The following is a 24,100-nucleotide window of genomic DNA, read 5'->3' as shown; positions in this document are numbered from 1 at the left end:
TTATTGCAGCTCTTTTGACAGGGGCAAAGATATTTTATGTCTCAGGCAGCGCCTGTGAATTGTCGTTCTAGCAAGTGAGCAATACATCGAGATTACATTTGCTCAACCAGGGTAGTGAACCCCTTACAAGGGACCTGAAAATTATTTTTGCGGTGAGCGAGAAAGTGATGGAGAACATACTAAGCATAATTACGAGTCTGCAAGTCCACATTCTTCTTGCGCTCAGAAAATGTTCCTACTTGCTGTTTCCTCAGTGTGATCAGGAACTATGACTATAAATAGAAGTTTTGAGTTCTAACTGATTAATATATTCAGTAAAAGGTCACACGCACAAACATAATAACATAACTGATAATTGTAATAATGTTCCACACGCACAAACTTAATCACATTGCTGATAATAATAATAATGCCCCTATCAGAAGCAGCGCTATTAGCATTTCAGAGGCGATCTCTACAGTAGGTTCCCAGTAATTGGTTTCTCTAGCAGATTTCTAATCATTAAAGTTAATTGCTCACCACAAAAGTAGAAAATAGTCTCACCGCCTGCCAAGCGGATTTGTCAACATTACGGGCGGCACACAAACAGTTACTCCCGTGAAATATAAGCGATCCAGGACGATGTACAGTCCTCGCGAGTTCACTTCCTACTTTTACCCTGAAAACGCGTTTGGTAGATGCCTGGCTCTGACGTCATCCGAGGCAGAGGGTACGCCGGCGTTTGAGCGACGCGGACAGATTGACAGCTGTGTGCTAAGTGTCTCCCTCACTGCTTCTGTGGCTGTATTTATACGTGGCCAAAGCGGATCACCGGACGGAATATTTACTATCAAATGCCCTAGCCACAAGTAGCAGCATCTAAATGGCTCCTATCTGGGACACGTATTAATTAATATCTCTGTTGTGTAACAATTTTGCCGGCCGGGGTGGCCCTGCGGTTCTAGGCGCTACAGTCTGGAACCGAGCGACCGCTACGGTCGCAGGTTCGAATCCTGCCTCGGGCATGGATGTGTGTGATGTCCTGAGATTAGTTAGGTTTAAGTAGTTCTAAGTTCTAGGCGACTGATGACCTCAGAAGTTAAGTCGCATAGTGCTCAGAGCCATTTGAACCATTTTTTGTAACAATTTACAATCTTCAAAATGGTTCAAATGGCTCTGAACACTATGGAACTTAACATCTGAGGTCATCAGTCCCCTAGAACTTAGAACTACATAAACCTGACTAACCTAAGGACATCAGACACATCCATGCCCGAGGCTGGATTCGAACCTGCAACCGTAGCAGCACCGCGGTTTCGGACTGAAGCGCCTAGAACCGCTCGGCCACAACACCCGGCTTTTACAATCTTCATAATCTTTACCTAATTAAAGTTAGGTTTGCTTTTGTTACTGAAAAAGTTTAGGCTCGACTGCCGGCTAGAATTTATAGAACGGAAGCGACAGTACAACAGACCTCTGAACAGCCTCTTTAAGATTCCTTGTAACGATTTATTTACAGTAAAGTCTTGAAATTTGGTACAATTGTACTCTTTAATGAATGTAATCAAGTGCTATAATTAGAACTTTCTATAGTAAATGCAAAAAATACTTAATCTATTACGAATAAGGATATTTTCGTTTCAAATTTAGTTTATTTTTATAAATTACTTGAAAATTATTGGAAGTAGCTTAATACAGTCACATACTTAATATTTTTATATCAAAACTGAGGCTGCATACGAATTTTCATCTTTCTGAGCCTAATGTTCAGCGCCTTCAATTTTTTGTACAAACGGCGAGTTTGACCAAAATATTGCTCCGATCAAGTTGAGACTGTAACTTTTGATTCTGACATAAATATGCACATTATGAACAATTCTTAGCTTTCTATCTTCATTATTTAGCGCCACCTGTTTTTTTCTTAAAGTGATATACTTAGCGAAACTTAATCATCTGATCATTCTGAAATTTAACAGTTTTGACATTAATATACTGAAGTATTCACTGACAAAGTTTGTAAAAGCTATTTCAGTTTTTAATTTTGCTCTTAGATAGTGGCGCAATACTTTCGTATGCTAAGCGCGGGCGTATTCTGATGACGTGTCGCTAGTAGCAGTGAATTGGGGTAAGTCCCGGCTCACACTCTATTTCTCACAATGACGCAGCGCTCGTTTCACCACATATTTGTCATGTCCTATCCTGTTCCACTCGCAAATACAGCGAAGGGGAAACGACTGTCTATATGCCTCTGTATGAGTCCTAATTTCTCGTATCTTGGTGGTCCTTACGCCTAACGTACGTTCTGGACAGTAGAATCGTTCGGCATTCAGCTTCATATGCCGCTTCTCTAAATTTTCTCAATAGTGTTCTTCGAAAAGAACGTCACGTTCCCTCCAGGGATTCGCATTTGAGTTCTGAAGGGCCTCTGTAACACTTAAGCGTCGTTCGAACCTACCATTAACAAAGCTAGCAGGCGCATCTGAATTGCTTCGATGCCTTCCTTTAATCCTAAATGGTGCGGATCCCAAACACAGTATTCAGTAATACGTGGCACCAGCATTACACAGGCGGTCTCCTTTACAGGTGAACCACCCTTTCCGAAAATTCTCGCAATAGCCCGAAGACGACCATTAGCCTTCCCTACCACGGTCGTCCCATTTCATATTGCTCTGCAGCCTTTTGGACAGACATTAAAACGACGTGACTGCGTCACGTAGGGAACTATTATTGCTGTACCCGAACATTATGAATTTGCTTTTACTACTTATCCACATTATCTTACATTTTTTTACATTGGGAGTGAAACTTCTCCTTTGAATGTAAAGAATGATTGTGCTATTAAACCTCTTGCGTTATTTGATTTTCAAACAGCTGAGCAAAACTGAACGTACTCAGACAGTTCTCTCTTTACTTATTCTGATCATCACTAAACTTACAGAATATTTTTAGCGCAACGCAATCTGACTTTCAATAATCCCTACAAATGAATGGTCCTGACTAACAATAACCTATACCTTTCATGAATCACTTACCTCACAAAAATCTTCGTTACTCGAACTACTGCAATACAGCGACCTCAAAAAAATCTTTGTTACTCGAACTACTGCAATACAGCGAGCGCCAATACTGCCAGCTAAATAAAAGATTCTAACTACTGAAGGCACAAACTACTGACAGGCATAGTTAGCAAATGAAAGATTTTGACATAGAACAAACAATGTATTTACCTTAATAGTGTTCAAAAGTCTATATATTCGTGACATCCAGTTTTACAAATTTCCTTTTTCTGACGGACACACCTCCAGATCGTCCGCTCATAGTAACCTCTCAAAACTCTGGCATATCTCTCCCCACATCCACCACTGCTGGCGGCTCACCTCCAACTGCCCATCGCTACACTAGCGAATATTCCAACAATGAGTCCAACCAGCCACAGACTGCACACGGCGCAGTCAGCGATATTCGTACGGAGCACTACGTAGCGTCACCAATATAGAAACCTAAACAGCCTACCTACAAGAGCTAGCTTTCATCACACCAACTAGAAATTTTGTCTAAATCATCTTGTAGCCTCCTACAGTCAGTGAACTTCGACAGCTTACCGTACGCCACAGCATCGTCAGCAAACAACCGTAGACAGCTGCCCGTGCTGTCCGCCTAATCATTTATGTATGTAGAGAACAATAGCTGTCCTACCACACTTCCCTGGGGCACTCCCGACTATACCCTTTTGTCTCTGATGTGAGCATTCGCCGTCGAGGACAACATACTCGATTCTATTACTTAAGAAGCCTTCGAGCCACTCACAAATCTGTGAACCCCCATTCTCGTACCTTCGTTAACAGCCTACAATGCTTTCCGGAAATCTAGAAATATGAACCACGCTGTTTGTGGCCATAAGCTTCTCAGTCTCATGAAAGTTTATTGCATTTGAAAATATGTTGAACAGTTCTGTATCAGGGAGGCAGAATATGTCGTTTAAATTCATTAATGGGATCTTGTCTTACTCCTCCGCAAATAAATTAAGTATTTGAGATAGGATTGCGATTTTGAAGGTATGGTTTACTTTTCAGTATATGGACTGAATAACTTACTAAACAATTTGATTAACAATGGTCCTAGTACAGACAAAAAGAAATAACACAAAAATAATAGACTGATGTGATTTTCTGCTTTACACAAAAGTTAAGCGAAACTGAACAGTGCACCAAATCGAAACTATGATTTGGGGTGAATGGGATAATAAACGGTATAGAGCAATTAGGAAATCGAATTTAGCACTCGTACACTCACTCATTTCGTAACAAACTGAAGTAAATATCATATTACTACTACCAAAACTACTACAAAACACAATGCCTACTCGGCAGAGCGTATCTCCGGTAGAGATAAAATGAGATAAAACGTGCTCTGATTAACACTTGGTCGTAAATGGCACAATACACACAATGAAAACATCATCAGTTTATGAAAGAAGAATTCAGTAGAATGTCTGAATGTATGTGAATTCCTAAGGGACCAAACTGCTTAGATCATCGGTCGCTAGACTTACACACTACTTAAACTAACTTATGCTAAGAACCTCACACACGCCCATGCCCGAAGCAGGACTCGAACCTGCGGCGGGAGGGAATCCAGTAGAAATTTGGAATAGGCTTCATGTAACAAGCACGCACTAAAGGTGGACACATTTACAGTAGATTAGCAAGAAATAAGCTTAAAATCTAATGTTGACCACTTGGCATTGTGTGTGTGTGCACACAAAAATTAAAATTCAACCTCGCACTTCATGTAACTACGCTTAAAAAACTTATCCCGCACATTGACAACGACTCCACAACACTATCAGTCTGGAAAACGAAGTGTCTTTGTCCTATCTCTTGGTCCTGACTATAGTACAGCAAAAAAAATTGAAGAATGATGTTAAATCTTCACATAAAATTATTCCCACGATTACTAGCATCACTACCTCCGATTATCAAAAGAACTGAAACAAAAATGACTGAAATTTATGCGCTAAATAATTCAGATACCTCCATTCGTGGACAGTCCACAGATCAGCCAGCACTCACCAGGCTCCATCAGAACAATAACGCTCTCTATAAACTAAAAGTTGGTAGTGTACTGGCTCTCGCCCTGTGTGGGCTCTTGCCCATTTGTCACTGTCAGGGTTCCCAAGGGATGCAGCGTTCTCGGAATGCTAAACAACTATTTTTTTTTCTTTATTGATTTTCAATTCCCCCCGAAGGGGGCGGGCTGGCAGCAGCTTACTACGCTGCTCTACAGCCTACAGACTTTTTTTTTTAAAAAAAGGAAGATGAAAGAAACAAGAAAAAACAGGCGATAAAATGGTGATTTAAAGTGGAAAATGGCGTAAAAATGCGGAAAGTTAAAACAGAAAGCTAAAGGGGACGGCAATGTTGATAAAATACACAGGAATCAGACAAGTAACATAGTAGACACACAATTAAAAAACATGGTGACAGTCTGGTTTCTGTTCGCAAGTGATAAAAAGCACACCCAGCGACTGTATGATGGCTGTTCGCTACACTTCCCAAAAGACACAACACGGAGCATGCACTGGAAAAACACACTGTAAAACACTGCACGGAAAAGGTGGCACAAAGATGGCACTCGCGATCTAAGGCAGATGTGGGGGGGGGGGGGGGACCTGGGGTAGGGGGAAAAACAAGGAGGGAGGAGAGGAAAAAACGAAAGGGGGGGGGAACCAAGGAGGGAGAGGACTAATAAAGGGGGAGAAGGGCAGACGCGAGACGGAATGAGAGGAGGCAGAGGAGGGAAATGTAAAAGGACTCGGGGGAGGGAAGGGGGCAAAGAGAGGGGAGGTGTGGAAGAAAGAGGATGGAAGGGGGGAGAGGGAGCCCGGGAAAAGGACAGAGGAAAGGAGGGGGAGTGAGGATCAGAGTTGATATGAGGGATAAATGGAGGGAGAGAGGGCATCATCCGGGAGGGGGAGTTGATGGAAGCCACCTTGGGAAAGGAGATGTAGGGTGTAGAGATGGAGGGTAGGGGGGACACAACGGTGAAGACGTGGCAGGGGGCGGGGATCAGAGAGGAGAGGAGCAACCAGGGGGTGAGGGGGTTCAAGACGGCGGGAGGTGTAGAGGATGCGGATATGTTCGAGGAATAGGAGCACATGGGGGAAAGGAATGAGATCATAGAGGATCCGCGTCGGAGACGGGAGGCGAATACGGAAGGCGAGGCGGAGTGCATGATGCTCAAGGATCTCGAGGGACTTATAGAATGTGGGGGGGGGGCAGATATCCAGGCAGGACTGGCATAACATAGTATGGGACGGATTAAGGATTTGTAGGTGTGGAGGATGGTAGAGGGGTGCAACCCCCATGACCGGCCAGAGAGGAGTTTGAGGAGTCGGAGGTGGTTGTGGGCTTTGGATGGATGGAGCGGAGATGAGGGATCCAGTGAGGTGACGGTCTAATGGTGAGGCCAAGGTAGGTGAGGGTGGGGGTGAGGCGGACAGGACGGGCGCAGACAGTAAGGGAGAAATCCAGGAGCCGGAAGGACTGAGTGGTACGACCTACGATGATGGCCTGGGTCTTGGAAGGGTTGAGTTTTAGGAGCCACTGGTTTCACCATGCAGCAAAAAGGTCAAGGTGATTCTGGAGAAGACGTTGGGACTGGTGGAGGGTAGGAGTGAGGGCGAGGAATGCGGTGTCATCAGCATATTGCAATAGGTGTACTGGAGGGGGGGGGGGGGGTTGGGGCATATCTGCCGTGTACAGGAGGTAGAGGAACAACTATTCAAACAAATAACATTAGTAGTTTTATTTCTAGAAAGCAATTGCGAGTACTTAACTTTGGAGATTTACAAATAGTAGTCGCAAACGAGGGGCGACTTGCAATGTAATTTAGAGTCGTTGATATGTGAAATGTCCAGGCAAGTTGACACACGTCACTGACAACTAACGTGGGTGATCCGCTGCTCATCTGAGCGGCCGAGGCTATCAGGAGCGCCGCTTATATTCGCTTCTTCCAGGTGTCGCTCTTGGCATGGCGCGGTCCAATTTCGCTCACCATTGGCCGCCGTTTCCTCGCCGCCTTCTCTGCTCTTGGGTTCTGCATCTTCTCTCCGGCGCTTGTGGTTATGCCAGAACATCTTATGACTGGTGGAACGATCCCTGGGTGTGTAAATGCAGCTCACGGGTGCCAGGTTGAGATTCATTAGGAGAGTCCTTAGAAAATGTAGTCCATCAACAAAGGAGGTGGCTTACAAAACACTCGTTCGACCTATACTTGAGTATTGCTCATCAGTGTGGGATCCGTACCAGATCGGGTTGACGGAGGAGATAGAGAAGATCCAAAGAAGAGCGGCGCGTTTCGTCACAGGGTTATTTGGTAACCGTGATAGCGTTATGGAGATGTTTAATAAACTCAAGTGGCAGACTCTGCAAGAGAGGCGCTCTGCATCGCGGTGTAGCTTGCTCGCCAGGTTTCGAGAGGGTGCGTTTCTGGATGAGGTATCGAATATATTGCTTCCCCCTACTTATACCTCCCGAGGAGATCACGAATGTAAAATTAGAGAGATTAGAGCGCGCACGGAGGCTTTCAGACAGTCGTTCTTCCCGCGAACCATACGCGACTGGAACAGGAAAGGGAGGTAATGACAGTGGCACGTAAAGTGCCCTCCGCCCCACACCGTTGGGTGGCTTGTGGAGTATAAATGCAGATGTACATGTACATACCGTTTAGTGAAACATAGTGGTGGCTCTGTTCTCTGTGTCTACTTTTAGGACAACCTATGGGCTTTTGTTGAAATATTTTGGGAGCTCGTGTGGATCACACTGCTCTGAAAGGCACTTTTGAGGTAATCTGGCTACGCAGAGCAGTGTGCTTGTGGGATCACTGCCTGTGGGCGTTCCTAGTGGGAAACCTCCCAGATTTCTACCATTGTATACCCACCACCTAAAACTCCTCGCCACATTACAACAATTGGGACAAAGATGAGTTAAAACGCCAGAATTAACAGGCTCTATTCTTCCATTCAGAAAGTTTATGAGGATGCAATATAAATGGTCCATTGATAGTGACCAGGCACATATCTCATTAAATAAGCATTCAACGAAAAAACTACAAAGAACGAAACTCGTCTAGCCTGAAGGGGGAAACCAAACGGCGCTATGGTTGGCCCGCTAGATGGCGCTGCCATAGGTCAAACGGATATCAACTCCGTTTTTTTAAATAGGAACCCCCACTTTTATTACGTATTCGTGTAGTATGTACAGAAATATGAATGTTTTAGTTGCACCACTTTTTTCGCTTTGTGATAGATGGCGCTATAATGTCTCTCAGTATTAGTAAGTGTAACCTACTGCGTACAACAAGGCGAAAATCCCCATTAATGTACGAGTACAAAATAAATGATGAGTCTTTGGAAGCGGTAACATCAGTCAAGTATCTGGGTGTGACTATTGGAAATGATCTCAAATGGAATGATCAGATTACACAAGTAACGGGTAAGGCGAACTCTAGATTGCGGTTTATTGGTAGGATACTGAAGCGATGCAGTCCTTCAACAAAGGAAATTGCTTACAATATTTTAGTTCGTCCAGTCTTGGAGTATTGTTCGTCTGTATGGGACCCTTACCAGTTGGGTCTGATTCAAGAGATTGAGAAGGTCCAAGATTCGTGACTGGTACATTTAGCCATCGCGAGAGCGTCACAGAACTCATATAAAGTTTGAAGTGGGACACACTTGCAGATAGACGACGCGCTAAACGGAAGGGGCTGCTCACTAAATTCCGAAATCCGATCTTCGCCGAGGATGTAGAGCGTATATTATTACCACCAACTTTCAAATCGCGCAATGATCACCATTCAAAGATAAGGGAAATTAGAGCTCGTACTGAGGCGTTCAGCCGTTTTTTTATCGCGCGATCCGCGAGTGGTACAGGGGTGTGGAGGTGGGAGGGGGGGGGATATGACTTTGGCGCCAATAGTGCCCTCCGCCACACACCGCTTGGTGGCTAGCGGAGTATATTTGTAGATATAGACGTAGAAGGGTAGTAAGGCAACAATTGCTGCCAAAAACATTGCGATGTTTGTCGAAGAAGAACATTAGACATTCGTAAATGCCAAAGGTGGTTTTCTAAGTTCAAATTCGGTAGTTTTGATCTTTCCGACTCGTATCGACAAGGAAGACCAGTAACCTAGACAATGACATGTTAAGAGGAAAAGTATTAAGCAACTCCGTGTCAGACAATCGAGGATTTGTCGAACATTCTTTATCAATCTTGATCAACCATCCAGGAACATTTTCAGCATATTGATAAAGTAAGCAGAGGAAGTGTTGGGTTCCCCATAATCTGTCCGACGAAAGCAAAGATAACCGATCCGCCACATGCAACTTATTGCTACAGCGGCACAATATAGAAGGGTTTCTTGATCGCTTGACCACTAGATCATGAATAGTGTATCCTCTGTGAGAATCCAAAACGAAAAAGGCAGTGGCTCTCTCCGAAAGAATGGCTTTTGTGTGTTTGGAGGAGGATTCCCGGGGTCGTTCACTTTGAAATGCTACAATCTCGACGACGTGTGAATGCCATCCTTTACTGTGAACAACTTGAGCAAGTAAATCAGTCTTTAAGTGAGAAATCCCTAGCGGCTGTCAACAGAGAAGACGTTATTCTGGAGCACGATATTGCAAAACCGCACTGCGGAAGGCAAGCCATGGCAAGAATTAATGAACTGGGGTAGGAGGTATTGCCTCACCCTACATACTCACCCGACATTGCGCCAGTGGATTTAGTTTCATTCCTATCGCCGCAACTCTTTCTAAGTAGCAGAAAATGAGAAAACTTGGATGACGTCCAAAATACCATCTCAAGTTATTTAGCTCAAAAACCAATTGCTTTTAATCGTTGCAGCATTGAAAATATCCATAGCGTTTTTGATAATAAGGATGGTTACATTACGTCATTGATTAAAAATAAAAACTTGTTGAAGCTATGTGTTTGAATTTAATGTAAAAAAGGCACTAGTTTCCAGTTCCCATAATATTTTAAAGCTCGCTCGTAATAACTTTCAGTTACATTTCCTAAGAGTAAACTGGTAGAAGCCGACCTTGGGAAAGATCAGTTTGGATTCCGGAAAAATCTAGGAACACGTGAGGCAATACTAAGCATACGACTTCTCGTAGAAGGTAGGTTAAACAAAGGAGAACTTACGTTTACAGCAGTTGTTGAAGTAGTGAATGCTTTTAGCAAAGTTGACTGGACTTCACTGTTTGAAATTTCGAAGGTAGAAAGGGTAAAGTACAGGAAGCGAAAGGCTATTTACAATTTGTATAGAAACTAGACGGCATTTATAAGAGTCGAAGGGCATGAGAAAGAGGCAGTGGTTGAGAGGGGGCTGAGACAGGGTTTTAGCCTATCCCTGATGTTATTCAGTCTGTGTATTGAGCAAACAATGAAAGAAACCAACGAAAAAAATATGGAGTATAAATTAAAGTTCAGGGAGAAAAAATAAAAACTTTGAGGTTTAATGATGACATTATAATTTCTGGAAGAGCAGCTGAACGGAATGAACAGTGTCTTGAAAGGAGGATATAAGATGAACTTCAACAAGAGCAAAACAAGGATAATGGACTGTAGTAGAATTAAATCAGGTAATGTTCAGGGAATTAGATTAGTTAACGAGACTGTAAAGTAGTAGATGAGTTTTTCTATTTTGGTAGCGAAATAAGTGATGATGACCGAAGTGGAAAAGATACAAAATGAAGACTGGCACTGGCGAGGAATGTGTTTCTGAAGAAGAGAAATTTATTGAAATGGAATATTGATTTAAGTTTTAGGAAGTCTTTCCTGAACATATTAACACTATATGGAGTGTAGCTAAGTATAGAAGTGGAACATGGATGATAAACAGTTTAGACAACAACAGAACAGAAGCTTTTGAAATGTGGTGCTACAGAGGAATGCTCAAGATTAGACGGGTACTGAACCGAATTGGGGAGAAAAGAAATTTGTGGCGCAACCTGACTAGAAGAAGGGGTCGGTTCATAGGACACAGTCTCAGACTTCAGGGGATCACCAATTCAGTACCGGAGGGAAGCGTGGTAGGCAGAAGTCGTAGAGGGAGACCAAGAGATGCAGTCAGAAGGACGTAGGTAGCCGCAACAAAGGCAAGAATAAAATGTAGAGAGCACATAACATTCTAAAGTAAATTTTTGATGCTTTTAAAATACTATTTTATATCTTTTAAAGGTCAAAAACAAAATCGGGATCCACTTTTAGGCACTACTCTCTACTGTTTGGAACTTAGGATTGCCCAGAGTGGCAGATGCGTATTCTACGATCCCAGGCATCATTTTACCCTCGTAGATTGATTTTTCTAGGGGAGATTTTTGTGTTGGGTCCCTAACAGCGGCGGTTGACCTGAGACCTCTCCCCTCCCCCCCCCCCCCCCGGAAAAACAAAAGAAAAAGAACCTTAAGACTTAGAACTCGATTACAAAAAAAATCTTAATCGAATATTTTTGAAGGCGGAGCCGCCACATTTGCATCGGCAGGACGTAACGGTTGACTTGCGGTCACCATTTTGAGCGTGAATTGCTCTGGAGAAGTTGAGAGGTGGCATGAGCCCCCTCTCATATTTCTATCTTACGATTTTCGTCTCTAATTGCATGCAGTGAAAAGTCGCTATTCCTTCACACGCGGACTTCCCACGCAGCGTCTCTCGTGACCCGGGTGGTCCGGTGACAGGCGGGCTCCGCTGATCTGGAAAGGGTTACGCCGACGGGTGCGAGGAAGTCGAGTGAATGCTTTGCAGACGCCGACATTGTCAAAAGACACGCCCGGAGGGGTCTGAAGTAGCGGCTGGGCTAGAGGTTCCGTTACTTCGCAGAATCTTAGCGAAAACACTTTCTGGCGGGCTACCAGCGAGCGTGGGAATGACTTGTGTACCCAGGCAGTTGTGGCGGGAAAATTCCCGCGCTTTCTTCAAAATAGTAACTGTGATCGGCTTGCTCAGGGCATAGCTCCGTGACGTAGCAAAATCAGCGCAGAAATTGGCGCCAAGAATCTCCATTGGTGGAATGGTAGTGATCCGGCAATGGAGTGGAATTTTCCGCCGGTTTTCGAGTTGCTGATTGGAACGTTTAACCACGGCCACTGTCGTGGGGACGGGAATGTTGTGTGTTCGGCCTGTACGGGTGCTCTAAGTAGTCGGCTCTCGCTTTTCGGTCGAGGAGGTCGAAGCAAGCAGCCATCGCCTCCGGTACGCCAGATCGTGTTCTGGCAGTTAAGAAGGCAGTTTGGTAATGTATGTCCGCAGCACCGGCAGATAGGGATTTTCCTAGGTGATAATCAGAGCTCAGCAGAGTGCGCCTGTTCGTATTTTTCTAACTTTGTTCTGTTTTGAGTAGCAGCAATTAATGTTGGGTTAACTGTGTGTCTCTCTTAAGATTTGAGTGCCAAGGAATTGGCTCCACATACCACTTTGTCATAAACCTCAAAATCTAATTTAGGGACAACTTCACCTTCACAGCGTTTGTTTGAGTCTCCAATTTGAGCCAATTTGATGTATTATAAATGTTTCATGTGTTTTTGTTTATTACTTTGTGTTTAGTCTTAATAAATCATATTGTTATTTTGGACAGAACTTTCATTCTGTTAATCGGTAGACCAACCCATCATTTCTCACTACGTTAATGAAACCTTCCTTTATTTAACTTATTTATCAAATTAAATTATTGCAGGTGCCAAACTCTTTTCTACTCCACTTGCAGGGATGATTACAGTCAGTTCGCATATATTTTTTAATCCTTGTGCAACAGCAAAAGTCGGAGTTAGAATAGGGGGGGCTTAGAGCATCATTTACATATGTATATTCTAGAATTTAGTGTTAAATACACTGCTAGCCACGGCACCTCGCAAAGTCATCTATATCTACAGCAGACTCCGCAAGCCACCTAATGGTGTGTGGCGGAGGATACTTTCGGTACCACTATCTGATCCCTCCAACCCTGTTTCACTGACGAATAATGTGTGAGAAGATTGATTGTCGGTAAGCCTCTGTAATGGCTCTAATTTCTCGAATTTTCTCCTCGTGGTCAATACAAAATGGTTGAAATGGCTCTGAGCACTATGGGACTTAACATCTTTGGTCATCAGTCCCCTAGAACTGAGAACTACTTAAGCCTAACTAACCTAAGGACATCACCCACATCCATGCCCGAGGCAGGATTCGAACCTGCGACCGTAGCAGTCCCGCCGTGGTCAATACACGAGATGTATGTGGGGGGAAGTAATATCCGACTCCTTTCGGAAAGTGTTGTCCCGAAATTTCATTAGTAAATCTCTCCATAATGCACAACGCCTCTCTTGTAATGTCTGCCAGTCGAGTTGTTTAGATTCTCCGTAACGCTCTCTCGCCATCTAAACGATCCCGTGACGAAACGTGCCTCTCTTCGTTGGATCTACCCTATTTGCTGTCTGAGTCCTACCTGATAGGGATGCCAGACAGATGAACAATACTCACGAATCGTGCGAACAAGCGCCTTATAAGCCACTTCTTTCCTTAAGATTCTTTCAATGAATCTGAGTCTAGTGTCTGCTTTTCCCACTATCTGTTTTATATGATCGTTCCACTTAAGATCGTTCTGGATAGTTATGCCTAGATATTTTACAGCAGATGTAGTCTCTAGCTGTTTGTCATCAATAGTGAGCTGTACAGTAGCGGATTTCTTTTCCTATGTATGTGCACTACGTTACATTTATTTACGTTCAGTGTCAACTGCCAGAGCCTGCACCATTCATCAGTTCTATGCAGGTCCTTCTGCAAATTATTACTATTTTCTGGCGTTGTTACTTTGGTACAGACAACTGCATCATCAGCGAATAGCCTTAAAGAGCATCCGACGCTTTTTAATGGATCATTTATATATATTGTAAACAGCAACGATCCTATTACACATCCGTGTGGTGCTCCAGATTTTACCTTCATATCTGTCGATTCTGTTCCGTTAACAGCACCGTTGGTTAGTTGGTTGTTTGGGGAAGGAGACCAGACAGCGTGGTCATCGGTCTCATCGAATTAGGGAAGGATGGAGAAGGAAGTCGGCCGTGCCCTTTCAGAGGAACCATCCCGGCATTTGCCTGGAGTGATTTAGGGAAATCACGGAAAACCTAAATCAGGATGGCCGGACGCGGGATTGAACCGTCGTCCTCCCGAATGCTAAAGAGCACCGTGTTGAGTTCTACTTGCAAGAAAGTCTTGAATCCAATCGTAGGTCTGCTCCGCTAATTCGTAAGCTCGTATTTTTTTTTATTAAACGGCAATGCGAGACAGTTTCAAATGCCTTACTTAAATCAAGGAACACGGCATCAACCTGAGCGCCGTTGTCCAGTGCGCTGTGGATTTCATGGAGGAACAGAGCGAGCTGAGTTTCACGGGATCTCTGTTTGCGGAATCCATGTTCATTTTTATAGAGGAGATGTTCATTTTCCAAAAACGTCATAATTCTTGAGCATAGAACATATTCCGTAATTCTACAACAGACTGACGTCGGCGATATAGGTCTATAATTGTGTAGATCCTTTCTCAAAAGTGGGAATGACCTGCGCTTTATTTCAGTCGTTAGGTACTTCTCGTTGCTCAAGCCATCTACACTACTGGCCATTAAAATTGCTACATCAAAAAGAAATGAAGATGACAAACGGGTATTCATTGGACAAATATATGATAGTAGAACTGACATGTGATTGCATTTTCACGCATTTGGGTGCATAGATCCGGAGAAATCAGTACCCAGAACAACGACCTCTGGCCGTAATAACAGCCTTGATACGCCTGGGCATTGAGTCAAACAGAGCTTGGATGGCGTGTACAGGTACAGGTGCCCATGCAGCTACAACACGATACCACACTTCACCAAGAGTTGTGACTGGCGTATAGTGACGAGCCAGTTGCTCGGCCACCATTGACCAGATGTTTTCAGTTGGTGAGATATCTGGAGAATGTGCCGGCCAGGGCCGCAGTCGAACATTTTCTGTATCCGGAAAGGCCACCACAGAACATGCAACATGCGGTCGTCCATCATCCTGCTGAAATGCAGGGTTTCGCAGGGATCGAATGAAGGATAGAGCCACGGGTCGTAACACATCTGAAACGTAACGTCCACTGTTCAAAGTGCCGTCAGTGCGAACAAGAGGTGACCGAGACGTGTAACCAATGGCACCCGATACCATCACGCTGGGTGATACGCCAGTATGGCGATGACGAATACACGCTTCCAATATGCGTTCACCGCGATGTCGGGAAACACGGATGCGACCATCATGATGCAGTAAATAGAACCTGGATTCATCCGAAAAAATGTCGTTTTGCCATTCGTGCACCCAGGTTCGTCGTTGAGTACACTATCGCAGGCGCTCCTGTCTGTGATGCTGCGTCAACGGTAACCGCAGCCATGGTCTCCGAGCTGATAGTCCATGCTGCTGCAATCGTCGTAAAAACTGTTCGTGCTGATGGTTGTAGTCTTGCAAACGTCCCCATCTGTTGACTCAGGGATCGAGACGTAGCTGCACGATCCGTTACAGCCATGCGGACAAGATGCCTGTCATCCCGACTGCTAGTGAGACGAGGCCGTTGGGATCGAGCACGGCGTTTCGTATTACCCTCCTGAACCCACCGATTCCATATTCTGCTAACAGTCATTGGATCTCGACCAACGGGAGCAGCAATGTAGCGATACGATAAACAGCAATCACGATAGGGTACAAACCGACCTTTTTCAAAGTCGGAAACGTGATGGTACGCATTTCTCCTCCTTACACGAGGCATCACAAGAATGTTTCACCAGGCAACGCGGGTCAACTGCTTTCTGTGTACGAGAAATCAGTTGGAAACTTTCATCATGTCAGGACGTTGTAGGTGTCGCCACCGGCGCCAACCTTGTGTGAATGCTTTGAAAAGCTAATCATTTGCATATCACAGCATCTTCTTCCTGTCGGTGAAATTTCGCGTCTGCAGCAGGTCATGTATGTGGTGTAGCAATGTTAATGGCCAGTAGTGTATGATGAATTACTGCTAGAAGGGAAGCTAGTTCTTTCGGATAATCTTCATAGAATTTCATAGGTATCTCATCTGGACTGACGACTTTCCACTATTAAGCGATTGTAGCTGCTGTTCAATTCCGCGATCGGTTATCTCAGTATCTGCCATTTCGACGTTCGTACGACGATTGAAAGGAGGGACTATGTTACGATCTTCCGCGGTGGAACAAGAGGTCTTCGTTGTACATGGTGTGATGTGGGTGTCGCCAGACGTAACGCAATCCCCCGCCTTCCGGTTGTTTTTCAGCGGCAGACGCACAACCAGATAACAGAAAGTTCCCGGTAGGCCGGCGGGCAGCCTGCTCGCTCGCCCATTGTCCCGCACCACACACACACACACACACACACTCACACACACACACACACTCCATTCATCCGGCCGACGAGGGCGCCTTTCCCGGAACCTGCTGCAGCGCTGGCCGCGACGCAATCGTTTCGCCGGCAGCGGGCTCGGAGCGGCGCCCTCCGTCAATGAAGTGCGAGAGCAGCGGCGCGTCGCCAATTAGCGCGTCCGCGCCGCCTTGTTATTTCGCCGGATAACTATTCGCGGAATCGGACCGTTTCCAGATGGCCGCGGAAGCGCGCTCGCAGCTCGCGTGACTGAGTTTTGTTTTGGGAACGGGGCCAGCGCAAATAACTGCAAAGGTCACAGCCGGACCTGCCGGCGCGTGGACACTCTGACCGTACAGCGCGGAGCAGGAAACGACCGCTGCAGAGGTCTTTCACGGAGTAAACTTTTCCGAAGTCGTATTTCCTAAGGCAGACGGCACACGGACTGTGCATCGCAACTTTAAGAGTTGGCCGTGCCGAGTTTCTGGCGTCGGAGCGTGGAGTATCACGTTGGGGAGCCTTTCCGAACGTTCAGAGCAATATCTTGCATGTCAGATATTCTGAACGTGGACCAGTGAGGTGGCAGAACGCCGATACGTCACATGCACGCCATCTCCCTTCGGTGCAGAGTTATTGGCTTTCAGTAGAAGCTCGTATGTACGAGGCGTGTTTTTAAAGTAAGGTGCGTTTGAACATAGGTGCCGGCCGAAGTGGCCGTGCGGTTAAAGGCGCTGCAGTCTGGAACCGCAAGACCGCTACGGTTGCAGGTTCGAATCCTGCCTCGGGCATGGATGTTTGCGATGTCCTTAGGTTAGTTAGGTTTAACTACTTCTAAGTTCTAGAGGACTAATGACCTCAGCAGTTGAGTCCCATAGTGCTCAGAGCCATTTATTCTTGAACATAGGTACACAACGAAAGGTTATTTCAGAAAAGTAAATTTGCTTTCAGAAAGTACGCTACTGGCCATTGAAATTGTTATACCATGAAGATGACGTGCTACAGACGCGTAATTTAACCGACAGGAAAAAGATGCTGTGATATGCAAATGATTAGCTTTTCAGGGCATTCACATAAGGTTGGCGCCGGTGGCGACACCTACAACGTGCTGACATGAGGAAAGTTTCCAAACGATTTCTCATACACAAACAGAAGTTGACCGGCGTTGCCTGGTGAAGCGTTGTTGTATGCCTCCTGTAAAGAGGAGAAATGCGTACCATCACGTTTCCGACTTAGATAAAGGTCGGATTGTAGCCTATCGCGATTGCCGTTTATCGTAACGCGACACTGCTGTTCGCATTGGTCGAGATCCAGTAACTGTTAGCAGAATATGGAATCGGAGGCTTCAGGGGGGTAATACAGAACGCCGTGCAGGATCCCAATGGCCTCGTATCACTAGCAGTCGAGATGGCAGGCATCTTAGCCGCATGGACGTAACGGTTCGTGCAGCCACGTCTCGATCCCTGAGTCAACAGATGGGGACGTTTGCAAGACAACAACCATCTGCACGAACAGTTCGACGACGGTTGCAGTAGCATGGGCTATCAGCTCGGAGACCATGGCTGCGGTTACCGTTGACGCTGCATCACAGACAGGAGCGCCTGCGATGGTGTACTCAACGACGAACCTGGGTCACGAATGGCAAAACGTCATTTTTTAGGATGAATTCAGGTTCTGTTTACGGTATCATGATGGTAGCATCCGTGTTTGGCGACATCGCGGTGAACGCACGTTGGAAGCGTGTATTCGTCATCGCCATACTGGCGTATCACCCGGCGTGATGGTAAGGGGTGCCATTCAAAAATGGCTCTGAGCACTATGGGACTCAACTGCTGAGGTCATTAGTCCCCTAGAACTTAGAACTAGTTAAACCTAACTAACCTAAGGACATCACAAACATCCATGCCCGAGGCAGGATTCGAACCTGCGACCGTAGCGGTCTTGCGGTTCCAGACTGCAGCGCCTTTAACCGCACGGCCACTTCGGCCGGCAAGGGGTGCCATTGCTTACACGTCTCGGTCACCTCTTGTTCGCATTCACGGCACTTTGAACAGTGGACATTACATTTCAGATGTGCTACGAACCGTGGCTCTACCCTTCATTTGATCCTTGCGAAACCCTACATTTCAGCAGGATAATGCACGACCGTATAAAATGGTTCAAATGGCTCTGAGCACTATGGGACTTAACTACTGTGGTCATCAGTCCCCTAGAACTTAGAACTACTTAAACCTAACCAACCTAAGGACATCACACACATCCATGCCCGAGGCAGTATTCGAACCTGCGACCGTAGCAGTCGCGCGGTTCCGGACTGCGCGCCTAGAACCGCTAGACCACCGTGGCCGGCACGACCGTATATTGCAGGTCCTGTACGGGCCTATCTCGATACGGAAAATGTTCGACTGCTGCCCTGGCCAGCAGATTCTCGAGATCTTTCACCAATTGAAAACGTCTGGTCAATGTTGGCCGAGCAAGTGGCTCGTCACAATACGCCAGTCACTACTCTTGATGAACTGTGGTATCGTGTTGAAGCTGCATGGGCAGCTGTACCTGCAGACGCCGTCCAAGTCTGTTTGACTCAATGCCCAGGCGTATCAAGGTCTTTATTGCGGCCAGGGGTGGTTGTTCTGGGTACTGATTTCTCAGGGTCTATTCACCCAAATTGCTTGAAAATGTAATCACATGTCAGTTATAGTATAATATATTTGTCCAATATCATCTGCATTTCTTATTGATGTAGCAATTTTAATGGCCAGTAGTGTACATACTTCACTCTAATTTTCGACGAAGTTGCCAAGTTTGTTAAAACACGTATCGTACCTCTCAAACAATTTTAAAATACCCTCTTCATAAAAACTTGCCGCCTGCTCCGTAACCAAGAGTTCACGGCCGTTTTCACGTCGTCGTCATTATTGTAACGAATGCCACTGAGGCGTTGTTTGAGGTGGAGGAACAGATGACAATCTCTCGGCGGAAGATCAGGACTGTAGGGTGGGTGGTCTGAAACTTCCCATCGAAAACCGTCCAATAAATGGCGGGTCTGACCTGCAGTGTGAGTTCTTGCATTGTCATGGAAAAGTACAATTCCCTTTGTCAGCATGCCGCGTCTTTTGTTTTGAATCGCTCTGCTTAGCTTTCTTACGGTTTGGCAGTATGCTTCTGCATTGATAGTGGTTCCTCGTTGGATGAAGTCGACCAACAAAACACCATATCTACCCCAAAACACCGACGTCATGTTTTTGCGCTGGGACAGAGTCTGTTTGGCCCTCACTTCTACAGGCGAGTGTGTGTGTCTCCATTCCACGCTCTGTTGCTTCGATTCGGGCACGATATGCGAAACCCATGTTTCGTCTCCGGTTACGATCTGACTCAAGAAGCCGTCACCTTCATCGTGATGACGAGTCACGAACTTCATCGCACAGTCAAATCTTTGGCTCTTGTGGTGCTCTGTCAGGTGTTCCGGGACCCAACGGGAGCACAGTTTGCTAAACTTTAGGTCATCACATACAATGTTGTAAAGCACTGATCTCGAAACGTCAGGAAATTCGTTTGAGAGACCTGTTATTGTGAAGCGCCTGTTCTCACGAATCCTCGCTTCAACGGAAGCCACCAAATCGTCTGTAATCAAAGAAGGGCGATAGGAGCGGTCCTCATCATAGACGTTGTCACAGCCATCTTTGAATTCTCGTATCCACTTACGTACTTTGCTTCCACCGTACACTTCGCAAATCCGTCGATGAATTTCTGCAGCAGACAGGTTCCTTGCTGACAAAAACCGTATCACCGAGCGAACCTCACACTAGGCGGGCGAGTTGTAAGCACAGAACACAGCCGTACAGGTTAGCTACAGAGCTGAAACCGAGCACAGTTGTTCCTGAGGCATGCCGGTACACGACGCACGCGATCGTTGCGGTATGCGCGCGAACTACTAGTGTCTACAACAAAACCTTACTTAAGAAACACGCCTCGTATATATGCCGTCTGTGAGCATCAGCAAATTGAGAAGCTATCGATAACCCGCCGTTAATTGTGCGATTCGTTGTAATGAAATGACAAGAAATGTCATATTCTTGGTAATCACACAATCAGAACTGGAGCCAGGGACAGAGACTCTTGTGACATTATCCTGACTGCCTTGTCCGAGAATTACTTCGAGCAGATAGTTAGAGAACCAACTCGTGAAGCTAACGTTTTAGACCTCATAGCAACAAATAGACCGGAACTTTTCGACTCCGTGAATGTAGAAGAGGGTATCAGTGATCATAAGTCAGTGGTTGCATCAATGACTACAAGTGTAATAAGAAATGCCAAGAAAGGAAGGAAAATATATTTGCTTAACAAGAGTGATAGGGCACAAATCGCAGAATATCTGAGTGACCACCATCAAACGTTCATTTCTGAGGAAGAGGATGTGGAACAAAAATGGAAAAAATTCAGAAACATCGTCCAGTACGCCTTAGATAAGTTCGTACCGACTAAGGTCCAAAGCGAGGGGAAAGATCCACCGTGGTATAACAATCATGTACGAAAGGTACTACGGAAACAAAGAAAGCTTCATCATAGGTTTAAGAGTAGTCGAATCATAGCTGATAAGGAAAAGCTGAACGAAGCGAAAAAGAGCGTAAAGAGAGCAATGAGAGAAGCATTCAACGAATTCGAACATAAAACATTGGCAAACAATCTAAACAAGAACCCTAAAAAGTTTTGGTCATACGTAAAATCGGTAAGCGGATCTAAATCCCCTATTCAGTCACTCGTTGACCACGATGGAACCGAAACAGAGGACGACCGAAGAAAGGCAGAAATACTGAATTCAGTGTTCCGAAACTGTTTCACTGCGGAAAATCGTAACACGGTCCCTGAGTTCAGCCGTCGCACGGACGCCAAAATGGAAAATATTGAAATAAACGATATCGGAATTGAAAAACAACTGCTATCACTTAGTAGCGGAAAAGCATCCGGACCAGACGAGATACCCTTAAGATTCTACAGTGATTATGCTAAAGAACTTGCCCCCTTTCTATCAGCAATTTATCGTAGATCGCTGGAAGAACGTAAAGTACCTAGCGACTGGAAGAAAGCGCAGGTCGTTCCCATTTTCAAGAAGGGTCATAAATCAGATGCGAATAATTATAGGCCTATTTCGCTTACGTCAATCTGTTGTAGAATAATGGAACATGTTTTGTGTTCTCGTATTATGACGTTCTTAGATAATACAAATCTCCTTCATCATAACCAACATGGATTCCGCAAACAGAGATCATGTGAAACTCAGCTCGCCCTATTTGCCCAAGAAATTCACAGTGCCGTAGACACTGGCGAGCAGATTGATGCCGTATTCCTGGACTTCAGGAAGGCATTTGATACGGTTCCGCACTTACGTTTAGTGAAAAAAATACGAGCTTACGGAATATCGGACCAGGTTTGTGATTGGATTCAGGATTTCCTAGAAGAAAGAACACAACATGTCATTCTTAACGGTTCAAAATCTGCAGATGTAGAGGTAATTTCGGGAGTACCGCAGGGAAGCGTGATAGGACCTTTATTGTTTACAATATACATAAATGACTTAGTTGACAACATCGGTAGCTCCGTGAGGCTATTTGCAGATGACACGGTTGTCTACAAGAAAGTAGCAACATCAGAAGACTCGTACGTACTCCAGGAGGACCTGCAGAGGATTAATGCATGGTGCGACAGCTGGCAGCTTTCCCTAAACGTAGATAAATGTAATATAATGCGCATACATAGGGGCAGAAATCCATTCCAGTACGATTATGCCATAGGTGGTAAATCATTGGAAGCGGTAACGACTGTAAAATACTTAGGAGTTACTATCCGGAGCGATCTGAAGTGGAATGATCACATAAAACAAATAGTGGGAAAAGCAGGCGCCAGGTTGAGATTCATAGGAAGAATTCTAAGAAAATGTGACTCATCGACGAAAGAAGTAGCTTACAAAACGCTTGTTCGTCCGATTCTTGAGTATTGCTCATCAGTATGGGACCCTTACCAGGTTGGATTAATAGAAGAGATAGACATGATCCAGCGAAAAGCAGCACGATTCGTCATGGGGACATTTAGTCAGCGCGAGAGCGTTACGGAGATGCTGAACAAGCTCCAGTGGCGGACACTTCAAGAAAGGCGTTACGCAATACGGAGAGGTTTATTATCGAAATTACGAGAGAGCACATTCCGGGAAGAGATGGGCAACATATTACTACCGCCCACATATATCTCGCGTAATGATCACAACGAAAAGATCCGAGAAATTAGAGCAAATACGGAGACTTACAAGCAGTCGTTCTTTCCACGCACAATTCGTGAATGGAACAGGGAAGGGGGGATCAGATAGTGGTACAATAAGTACCCTCCGCCACACACCGTAAGGTGGCTCGCGGAGTATAGATGTAGATGTAGATGTAGATGTAAAAGAATTATTACAACTTGCGTGTAACGAGAGTATGAAATTTGAAGGCAACAGCATGGTGAGGATCCATTAAAAACGCATTGTTCTTGGTACAATTTGCTGTAGTTAAATTTCAGTCAGTAAGGTAGCTACGACTAAAGCTTTTACGATACAGTAACAAGGTGCATATGTGCGCAGATAGTACGTGTTTACTTTAGTCAGCCGCGCTGTAGCTGAGCGTGTTCGGTCAGAGCCGGCCGCTGTGGTCGAGCGGTTCATTCCGGAACCACGCGGCTGCTACGGTCGCAGGTTCGAATCCTGCCTCAGGCATGGATGTGTGTGATGTCCTTAGGTTGGTTAGGTTTAAGTAGTTCTAAGTTCTAGGGGACCGATGACCTCAGATGTTAAGTCCCATAGTGCTCAGAGCCATCTGAACCATTTGTTCGGTCAGAGAGCTGGCTAGCCTCTGTCATAAAAAAAAAAAAAAAAAAAAAATGAGTGAAGGGACCGATGAGGAACTTCAATGGATTTCATGTGATGTCCGCTACGACCAAATATAACGAAAAAAAAATTGTGCAGTGAATAGCGCCACAGATCCATGACAACGTGTATGGTGTTTTGGATGGTTCGCGTCCCACTACATCGAATAATTTTTTTCTAACCTTCACGCTTTAATAGGTCCTGAAACTTTCTTATTGGTTTAATATAAGTATATACTACATTATTCGTTCTCACGTAAATATTGAAACACGTATGTAACGTAGCAGCGATGGTGAGGCACGTTTAAATCTTTGACCAGAGAGCCTATTATCGTAGTTAGTCTGCGCTTGACCGCGCGAGTGTTGCGAGCAGTACGCTAGTTGTCGTCATGCAGTACAGTCTGTCGATAGCAGTAGCTCAGTTCAGTTGCGTCCAGCAGTACGCTAGTAGTCGTCATGCAGAGCAGTCGGTCAGTAGTAGCAGCCCAGTGCGGTTGTGTGATGTAGTCTGTCGGCAATACTGGTCAAGATGCTGAATGAGGTATATTATTAATTAAGGTAATCATCAGATAATGTAAAGTTTATTTATTGTAATTAATTTCCAACAAGTGCCCCAATAATAATTTTGATTTCAAAGCAATTTTACAAAAAAAAAAAAAAATTATTTAATGGAACTAACGATTTCGTTCCACTTCCCTTAAAGAAAAGTTTCAGTTAAATTTCAAAAAAAAAAAAAAAAAGGAATATTATTATTTGCAATGCAGTTCCTCCAAGCCGTGCGCAAGAATAAGAGCAGAAATTTGACTAGCA

Source organism: Schistocerca serialis, chromosome 8 (genome assembly GCF_023864345.2).
Source record: "Schistocerca serialis cubense isolate TAMUIC-IGC-003099 chromosome 8, iqSchSeri2.2, whole genome shotgun sequence".
NCBI lineage: Eukaryota > Metazoa > Arthropoda > Insecta > Orthoptera > Acrididae > Schistocerca > Schistocerca serialis.
The sequence above is the reverse complement of the archived record's forward strand: the minus strand, read 5'-3'. Positions refer to the sequence as shown.